The sequence below is a fragment of the Callorhinus ursinus genome, unplaced genomic scaffold, assembly GCF_003265705.2.
Source record: "Callorhinus ursinus isolate GAN/ISIS: 27379988/994484 unplaced genomic scaffold, GSC_fseal_2.0 scaffold32, whole genome shotgun sequence".
NCBI lineage: Eukaryota > Metazoa > Chordata > Mammalia > Carnivora > Otariidae > Callorhinus > Callorhinus ursinus.
Window position 1 is genome coordinate 10,554,584 of NW_027397094.1, and position 10,944 is coordinate 10,565,527.

The window sequence follows — 10,944 nt, forward strand, 5'->3', positions numbered from 1 at the left end:
TATCTATTGCTGAGATGTCCCTTATCTCCAGAATTGTCTGGGTACTGTAGCAGTCCCAAAGCAGTTGCTGGTGAGGGTTGGGGGGAGGGCAGAGATCTCATCACTGAAGCAGGGCTAGCACCAGAGTCTACTTACCACCTCTTGAAGGCTCTATTCCTGTGGGAAGTGTGTCCTGTGCCTATACCAACAGCAGGATCTGAGCCTCTAGGGAATGGCTGCCTGCCTAGAGGCTCTCTACAGTAGGGTCCACACACTCCTTCAATAATCCACTGTGCACCTGAGGCTCTGGCAGGGATTTCAGGGAGGCCAACACCCAGGCTGGTGAAATTAGCAGTTTCCCTTCTGGGGTTCCAAAGCACTTTCCTGGCTCTCCTTTCAGGAGAGAAAAAAAAGGTACAAATGTAATTTCTAGAAGGGCCTCCCCATGTATCCATAGAGAATACATAAAAATAACATAAAGCATACTGAGCCTACATCCCACCATTCATCAATGGACTTGATATGGATTTCTTAAGCTCTTATGTCAGACAAAGCTTTTCTTTCATTACCTTTATCTTACTAGGTAACTAACTCATAATGGTAAAATCCTTCATTTGGACTAATTTTTAGACTTAGAAATAAAGCTGAATGTATCAAGGTAATGTGCCCTGACATACATTTAATGGAAAACTGTTCATTTTTAAATGATATTTTATTTCACTGGTCTTGGTATGATCTCTTATGCCTAACAATTCATAGCTATCTATATATAATTTAAAAAAAACAGAGCTTGCCTTAAACAGAATTTTCATCATGAGCAAAACTGTTAGGAAGACTTTCCAATTCATACATCACAGGCCACAGTTAACATTTTTATCAGAATGAGTCAAAATGATAATTAAATAAAATAAGCTTCAGCCTCACAAGGCCTAAGTCATAGGATTTTAGTGCAGGAAAGATGATAACCAAGAACGCTTTTATTTCCCAGAAGAGGAAACTGATACCCAGACAGGCAAACGTACAAGATCCAACTAGCTTACCATGCATTCAGCAACATGTTCAGTTCACAACTCTGACATGCGAGCCCTCGGATAGCAATTCCAAGGATGAAGACATTCTACATGGAATTATCTGACCAGGGCTCCTCAATCCCAGGCCAAATTTTTTTCCTTCCCTAGAAGACAGGCTATTGCAATGGCCTCTGTTCCCTCTGGGACATTGAATTGAATGGCATTTAATGCCTGGTTGCATTAGCGAATACCCAGCCAATATCCCACACTCTGAGGGTTTCACTCACTGTCAAGGGGTCACCTGCACACCCATATACTAATAACCTCTGTTTGAAAATAAAGAAGGAAATGAAAATAAAGAAAGTTTGGAAAATTAATTATTTCCAAAGTCGTACAAATAACTTTGAATCCAGTGGTATTATCAAATCCCCACATGACTTTGAATGCTTTCTCCTTCATTTCAAGTCTCTACTAAATTATCTATGCCCCGGAGCATGAAAATGCAGTGCATAAATCAAAAACAGGTTGTTGGTTGGTTGTTGTTGTTTTTTTTTCTTTCCCTGTGCTGTTACAGAAATGTCAATTTGCCACATCATTTAGCAGCAGAGAAGAAGGCTATACAAATGGGATAGGGGAAGCATGAGCAGACAGCCTGATCACTTGGGAAAAAACTTGGGACCGAAGTGAATTCCTTAGTTTCAGAGAAAGGTATTATCAGCATGTAGATAAAAGAGGAGGCGTGAAGAATTGCCTCCCCTCCCCAGACTGTCTGGGTTTTTTATTTACTCCTAATTCTCTCCCACACACTGACCCCTTCTGGCTATCCACAACACCATCATCGTCACTGTCGTCTTGGTGTTTCCCTTTTAAATTTCTTTCTTTTTTTTTTTTCCCTAATTAACTGATGGTTTCCCTAGCTGAGACAAAATCCAGATTCCTTATCTAACTTGGCAAGCAAGAATCCATGTTTTTGAAATACACGGAGGAAAATGAGTATGTACGCACCACCAGAGGACACACCTGGAAGAAGGTATTTGCTTCCATGGAAAAGTCCTTAGGCTTAGGTTTAGGAGAGCTGGATTTTGGTTCCAGGTCTGACATTCAAATATAAACATCTCCAGATCTAAATTACTCACCCTGTACATTTGCTCCCAATCAAGGCACATGTCAAATTTATCTCCCAACAGAGACCTGCTCCACTGGACATGACCCTTTACTGTCTCCCACCTACATCCTATTGATTCCTTGTTCTAAGTGTTCCTTCATGGCTTTAGTCATTGACTTTTCACCAGTCACTCATTCATCAAATCTAGATTTAACCTCCTTCCTTACCATCTACCCTTTCCTACGAGACCATCCTCAACAAGAACTCAAATTCCACCTCTGGATAGCTTCAATTCCAATGTCATTGGCCCTGCCCTGCTCTGAAGTCCTCTCTCCTTCTGCTAGCATCACACATTTTTCGCTTGGTTATATAATGTCTCGTGTTATTGTTTTAGAATTTGTTTGCATTATTTATTCATTGCTTCACTGGGTTTGCCTTGGCTCCCATCTGAGTTCTGAACTCTTACTCTATTTAATCAAAAGTCCCAGTTTCTTGCTCCAGTTCTCAACTACTTCTAACTACTCTGGGCAAAACCAACAGTATTCCATTTTCTTAGATAAAAAATAAGATCTTTAAAATTGCTTCCAGCTCCAATAGCATGTAAGTCTGAGATTTTCTTTACTATTTAAAAATTCAGATTTATTCCTTTGAGTTTTATTATTATCACTCCTTTCAATTCCTAGCACAATTATAGCATTTCATACACTATTTCCTTGAACAACACAGGTTTGAACTGCACAGGTCCACTTATATGCAGGTAGATATTTTTTTCGATAAATACAGTACCGTAAATGTATTTTCTCATGATTTTTTTTAACATTTTATTTTCTCTAGCTTACTTTATTTAAGAATAGAGTATGGGACATACAAGATATGCATTAATTGACTGTTCGTGTTATCAGTAAGGTTTCTGGTCAACAATAGGCAATAGTTTTGAGGGAGTCAAAATTTATACATGGATTTTCAACTCTGTAGGGGGTCAGCACTCCTAATCCCCACATTGTTCAAGGGTCAACTGCAGATGCTTAATCAAGGAGAAAGTTTAAATGAGGCCAGTGAGATCATCTAACCCTAACCCTGGCTACTCTGTGGAAGTGCCAGAATTCAAGGGTTGAAATGAAGTGTCTTTGGAAGGGTCCCTCAACTCCTAAAGCTTTTGCTATTTAGCTCTGAGCTTCATCAAAATGTCTTTTTCCCCCATTCAAAGCACTGAAGAAGATGCTATACACACAGCTCACTACTTATTGGAAGAAAAAAGCTCCCTAAAAATCCATCTTCAAAGCTTATGATTTCCAACCGATGAAAGGCAATTCCTTTACCTCCAAAGGCCATAAGTCTTCTGTGTTTTTAAATAAAGGGAAGGTATGGGGGCACCTGAGTGGCTCAGTCGTTAAGCGTCTGCCTTCGGCTCAGGTCATGGTCCTAGGGTCCTGGGATCAAGCCCCGCATCGGGCTCCCTGCTCCGTGGGAAGCCTGCTTCTCCCTCTCCCACTCCCCCTGCTTGTGTTCCCTCTCTCGCTGTATCTGTCTCTGTCAAACAAATAAATAAAATCTTTAAAAATAAATAAATAAATAAAGGGAAGGTATGACCTGTCACACAACAAGTCAACAACACGACCCAATTTAAGAAGAAAGAAACAAATGGTCAACATTTCATTTGCAATTCGGTTTGCAATTCGGAAAGAGAGGGTGATAGCTGATAATCCTGGCATGTTCCTCATTTTCTGCTTGAGGAAAAAATAAAGGGTATTTATGGGAACTGTCCTGTGTTATTAAAGTGAGATGATTGCTTCAGCCCTTCTAAAATGTTTTGTAATATTAATTTTTCACTAATGACATTTTTAATATACTCCATGATAAATCCCTGCCAGAGTCTAGCTCTCACCAGTGTGGGTACATGGGGCTGTAATAAGCATGACCCCAGCCTCCTACATAGATTGGAATCATTTATTACCCAATGCCATGGCCAATTTGCATCTCTGATCCATAAGCAATCTTTCTCCAGCTGTTACCTCAATTTGTCCTTGCAACGATTTTCATCAGTTCTGGAGAAATTTTTGTGATAAAGCTGTGCCAAGTATCACTAGGAGTGGAGGTAAGGGAGCAAAGAGAGATCGCGTGTCCTCCATGACAGGACACCAGGGAGTCTGCAGTCAGCTTCCAGGGGAGACTCACCAAGGCAGCCCTCTTGGCCTTCAGAACCTGCGGACTCCCCAGTCAGAGACACCAGCCCAAAAGCTAGTTGTCTGTAGGCTCCTGCTGAATTTGGAGGAATCTTACTTAAAATTTTACTGGCATCAAGGAAATCAGATGGCTTTGTAAAATGAGAGTTTTGAAGTTTGAGGGGAAATAAACAAGCAACCTCAAGTAGATTTTCTAGCTCGGATTCTGCCACATGCAGGAAGAAAGGAAAAGGAGGAGAGTGAAAAATACACAGAGAAGATGAATATTGGAGGCATTCTCTGGAATACTTGGCACCTTGTCAGAAAGGACAGCCCCCAAACCACATGCCCTGATAAAACCAGCTGCTGTTGTTCTTAAATGTATAGAAACATTTGAAATTGGCTTAACCATGATTTTATAGTTTTATTCATTTATTCATTCTTCAAGTATCCATTGCCAGATACTGGAGTAGGCAAAGGAATCCATGTGTGATTAACTTTTGTTCAGACGGCATCTCGTCTGCAAATTCCATGAGACCGAGGACCTCCCATTTACTACTAGACCCTCCAAGCCTAGCATAGTACGTGGCAGGGAGTATGTCTGATGAAAGAGAGAACCAGAAAATGAGGGCAGGAGAAAGCTTGAGTTCCATCCCCAGGATCTAGGAAAATACCTGATCCAGAATAGAGGCTCAGTGAATGTTACTTGTTGTTTATACATACAGTGGAATTAACATGAGTTTTTTTGTTGTTGTCGTTGTTGTTTTGAGACACAGGGAGAGAGAGGAGAGAGAGAGAGGGCAAGTACAAGTGAGCCGGGGGACAGAGGGCGAGAGGGAGAGAGAATCTTAAGCAGGCTCACACCCAGCCCAGCGTGGAGCCTGGCTCGGGGCTCGATCTCATGACCCAGAGATCATGACCTGAGCTGAAATCCAGAGTAGGATGCTCAACGGACTGAGCCACCCAGGCGCCCCATGAATTAGCCTGATTGATTCCCAGAACATTCACTAACTATATGACTTATTTGTGTTCAGGTTGGATAAAAAGATCTTGACAGAAAAATTTTATGCTCCCATTGATATTTGCTTAGAGTTAAATGAACCCAGTTACGCCTGCTCTTCTCCAAGATATAGTTTTGTATATACACAAATACAGTTAAATGATTTAACTAGTCCCACTTCCAGGGAAGGTTGTAAAGAAAGTAAACTCTGTTTAACTAAATGCAAATAGGACTGCTAGTCAGCAGGGTAGAATGCAGGACATATGCAAGAGGGTAGGAGGGGCATTCAATGGGTTAGTTAAATTTCTTTTAAGCCTCATTCCCAGAACATTATCTGCCCATTCTGGAATTATTTATTGAGGCCTTGCTGTGTTGAAGGCATGAAAGGAGAAGGGACACATCCTGCACTCAAAGACCCTGTGGTCGAGAAAGCCCCAGACAGAGGAAATAACAATTAAGATGCACTGAGAAGGGCTGTAGGAACACGAGGCACTGAGGTGCCCCGGAACACAGCCCCCAACCCAGCCCCAGGGACCAGTGGCCAGAGAAGAATTTCCAGAGGAGGTGATGCCTCAGCCAGACATTTGAAAGAATAAGATGCAATGATGACGCTCCTGGGGACTCAGCTGGTTGAGCATCCGACTCTTGATTTCGGCTCAGGTCATGATCTCAGGGTCCTGGGATTGAGCCACTCACTGGGCTCCACACTTAGCAGGGAGGTGGCTTGAGATTCTCTCTCTCTCTCTCTCTCTCTCTCTGCCTTTGCTCCTCCCCCCACTTGTGTTTTCTCTCTCTCTCTCTCAAGTAAATAAATATATTTTTTTAAAAAATGCAATGATGTAAGTTAAAATAAGCCAAACAGGAGCAAACAAGCAGCCAAAGCCAGAGAGGGTGTTCCAGAAGAAAAAACAGCCCAGGCCACAGCACAGGGTGGGAGAGGTCAGAGTAGGTATGGGAAACCTCAGAGGAATTCCATTTGTCCTGCCACCGGGAGGGAAGAGTCTGCCGTGGACCTGTGGGCAGGGACATGACTGGGGAGGACTTGGGGCCATGCCAAGGAGCCTGCATCTTAGCCTGAAGATAACAGGAAGTTTTCTACTCACATGCTGAGATAAACACAAAAACACAGGCTGGTGGCAAATATGAAGTAGGCCCTGCAAAACTGGTTCTCCTCGGAAGCATGATGCAAATCGTTTAAATATGCAGAGTTTAAATACATACATACATACATACATACATACATACATACATACATACTCAGAGTTCATTTGTCTCAAAAATACTATCTGAGCACATGGGCAAATCATGTGGTTAATTCAAAGGTGAGTATGACACGGCCTTCAAGGACTTTATAATCCATGAGGAGAAGTAGAATACTGGATCATAACGGTCCTAAGAGGAACAGAGAGAGCACTGGAAACCAAATCAAGAGGCAATGACCTCCAGTTTGGGGATCAGGAAATGCCTCATTAGAAGAGGATCTGGAAAACACTATCCCATCGCCCTGGTTCCCAAACTTGAATATGCATCAGAACCAACTAGAAGACTTAACCATACACTGCTGGTGCCCACACCAGAGCTTCTGATTCACCAGGTCTGTAGTCATGCTGCCAAATTTACACTTCCAGTATGTCCTCACTTGAGGCTGACACTGCTGGTCCAGGGACAAGTCTTTGGAGAACCTTTGCTTGCAGTGAAAGTAGGGAACTGGTCCAACAGAGATGAGACCATAGTCATCACATGAAGAGGAAGCTATGTATGTAAAGGCACCTGGTTAGAAAAGCAAGGCTATATCCTGGTTACAAGTTGGGGTAGAATGTAAGAAACTTGAGTATATAAGATAGCATCAGACACAACATTTGTAAACTACCCAATCGACTCCAATCAGCTGAGAACAATTGCAATGACCAATGTGGGCATGGCTTCCAAGTTGGCTGCACCTTTCCTCCTAAATTTTCTATCCTTCAGCTGTCCTGGCTCACCAGGTCCGCCCTGCTTTCTAAACCAAAACAACCCATTGGTACCAACCAACTCAGTGGATTACTGATCCCTTTCCTCTAAACAAAAAGGAACTTTAAAAATCCCTTTAGTTTAGAAGGAAAATTTCCAAATTCATTCTATGAGACCAGCATTACCTTGATACCAAAACCAGATAAAGAAATCACACAAAAAAAGAGAACTACAGGCCAGTATCCCTGATGAACATAGATGCAAAAATCCTCAACAAAATACTACGAACCAGAATGCAGCAATGCAGCAAAAAAAATCATTCACCATGATCAAATGGGATTTATTCTGGAACTTCAGGTGGTTCAGGATTCACAAATCAATCAATGTGATACATCACATCAATAAGAGAAAGGGTAAGAACCGTATGATCATCTCAGTAGATGCAGAAAAGGCATTTGGCAAAGTACAACAACTATTCATGATAAAAAACCTCCACAAAGTAGGTCCACAGCTAACATCATCCTTAATTGGGAAAAACTGAAAGTTTTTCCCCTAAGGTTAGGAACAAGACAAGGATGTCCACTCTCACCACTTTTATTCAACATAGTACTAGGAGTCCAAGCCACAGCAATCAGACAACAAAAAGAAATAAAAGGCATCCAAATTGGTAAGGAAGAAGTATAACTTTCACTATTTGCAGATGAAAAATACTATATATAGAAAACCCAAAAACTCTATCAAAAAACTGCTAGAACTGATAAACAAATTCAGTAAAGTTTCAGGATACAAAAATCAATGTACAGAAATCTGTCGCATTTCTATACACCAATAATGAAGCAGCAGAAAGAGAAATTAAGAAAACAATCGCATTTACAATAGCACCAAAAGTAATAAAACACCTAGGAATAAACCAAGCCAAGGAGGTAAAAGACCTGTACTCTGAAAACTATAAAACACTGATGAAAGAAACTGAAGATGATACAAAGAAATAGAAAGATATTCCATGCTCATGGATGTGAAGAACAAGTATTGTTAAAGCGTTCATACTGCCCAAAGCAATCTACACATTTAATGCAATCCCTATCAAAATACCAACAGATTTTTCACGGAACTAGAATAAACAATCCTAAAATTTGTATGGAACCACAAAAAAGCCCCAAATAGATAAGCAATCTTGAAAAAAAAACAAAGCTGGAGGCATCACAAGTCTGGACTTCAAGTTATATTATGAAGCTGTGGTAATCAAAACAGTATGGGAGTGGCACAAAAATAGACACATAGATTAAGAGAACAGAAGAGAAAACCCATAAATGAACCCACAACTATATGGTCAATAAATCCTTGACAAAGCAGGAAAGAACATCCAATGGGAAAAAATACAGTCTCTTCAATAAATGGTGTTGGGAAAACTGGACAGCAATGTGCAAAAGAATGAAACTGGGCTACATTCTTTCACCATACACAAAAATAAATTCAAAATGGATTAAACACCTAAATGTGTGACTTAAAACTATAAAAATTCTAGAGGAGAACATAGACAATAACCTCCTTGACAGCAGCCATAGCAACTTCTTATTAGACATGTCTCCCGAGGCAAGGGAAACAAAAGCAAAAATAAACAGTTGGGACTGCATCAAATAAAAAGCTTTTGCACAGCAAAGGAAACAACAAAACTAAAAGGTAACTTATGGAATGGGAGAAGATATTTGCAAATGACATATCCAGTAAAGGGTTAGTTTCTGAAATATATAAAGAACATATAAAACTCAATGCACAAAAAGTGAATAATCCAATTAAAAAATGGGCAGAAGACATGAATAGACATTTTTCCAAAGAAGACATCCAACTGGCCAAGAGACACATGAAAAGATGCTCAATATCACCAATCATCAGGGAAATACAAATCAAAACCAAAATGAGATATTACCTTACAGCTATCACAATGACTAAAATCAACACAAGAAACAGCAGGTGTTGGCAAGGATGTGGAGAAAGGGGTGCACTGTTGGTGGGAATGCAAACTGGTGCAACCATTCTGGAAAATAGTATGGAGGTTCCCCAGAAAGTTAAAAATAGAACTACCCCAGGGGCGCCTGGGTGGCTCAGTTGTTAAGTGTCTGCCTTCGGCTCAGGTCATGATCCCAGGGTCCTGGGATTGAGCCCCGCATCAGGCTCCCTGCTCTGAGGGAAGCCTGCTTCTCCCGCTCCCACTCCCCCTGCTTGTGTTCCCTCTCTCGCTGCCTCTCTCTCTCTCTGTCAAAATAAATAAATAAAATCTTTTAAAAAAAAAAGAGCTACCCTATGAATACAAAAGAATACAAAAATAGTATTTCAAAGGGATACATGCACCCCAGTGTTTATAGCAGCATTATCTACAATAACCAAATTATGGAAACAGCACAAATGTCCATCAACTGATGAATGGATAAAGAAGAATTTATATATATATAAATTTATATAAATTTATTTATATATATATATACATATATATGTGATGGAATATTACTCAGCCATAAAAAAGAATGAAATCTTGCCATTTCCAACAATCTGGGTGGAGTTAGAGAGTATCATGCTAAGTGAAATAAGTCAGAGAAAGACAAATACCATATGATTTCATGCATATGTGGAATTTAGGAAACAAAGGAGCAAAGGGAAAAAGGAGAGAAAGACAAATCAAGAAACAGATTCCTATACAGAGCTGATGGTTACCAGAGGGAAAGGAGTGGAGGGATGGGAGAAATAGGTGCTGGGAATAAAGCATGCACTTGTGATGAGCTCCAGGTGATACATGGAATTGCTGAATCACTGTATTATACACCTCATACTGATATTACCCTGCATGTTAACTAACTGGAATTAAAATTAAAAACTTTATGGGTCGCCTGGGTGGCTCAGTCAGTTAAGCAACCAACTCTTGATTTCGGCTCGGGTCATGACCTCAGGGTCAGGAGATTCAGCCCCACATTGGGCTCCATGCTCAGCACAAAGTCTACTTCAGAGTCTCTCTCCCTTTCCCCTCTGCCCCTTCCCTCCTTTCCCTCTCTCTCTAAAAAGAGATAAATAAAAATAAAAACTTTAAACAACAGATAAAAAATAAATAAAAATCCGTTCAGTTTTGCCAAAGCAAGGTGGGGAATTTTTTAAAGGAATTTTAATAAGGAAATAAAAACTATGAAAGTGAAGAAACAAAGGCATTCACATGCACACAGTTCTCATGTCATCCATATATATATATATATATATGCCCAAAGATTGGTTTGGCTGATGCAGCTTTACAATGTTTTGCAAGATGTTTTGAGTTGAATTATGCCTAACAAAGACATGTTAAAGATAGGGTCTTTACGGAGGTAATGAAGTTAAAATGAGGTAATTAGTGTGGGCCTTAATCCAATATGACTGGTGCCTTACCCTTAAGTAGATGAACATAATGAAAGGCGGGGGATCATTTCAGTGGACACCCTAATATAAATCAGAAACAGCAATGGTATCTGTGAATCCCTACCCCAAAGTCCTTAATTTCAGCTCTTTTTCTTTTTTTTGGCAACTTACTCTCCTACCTCTTTCCTAAACATCCCTTCCACTTCAAGAGAGAGGAACACCAATATATTGACCTTCCTCTCAAAGTCCAAAAAGCTATTCATCTGGGTCTTCCGGTCTGTGCAAGGGGATCTTTCTCCCTACAGGTAGCCGTTGGCCCTGGTGGCAAAGAAAGGGGTGGAGAGGAGAGGCAAAACAACT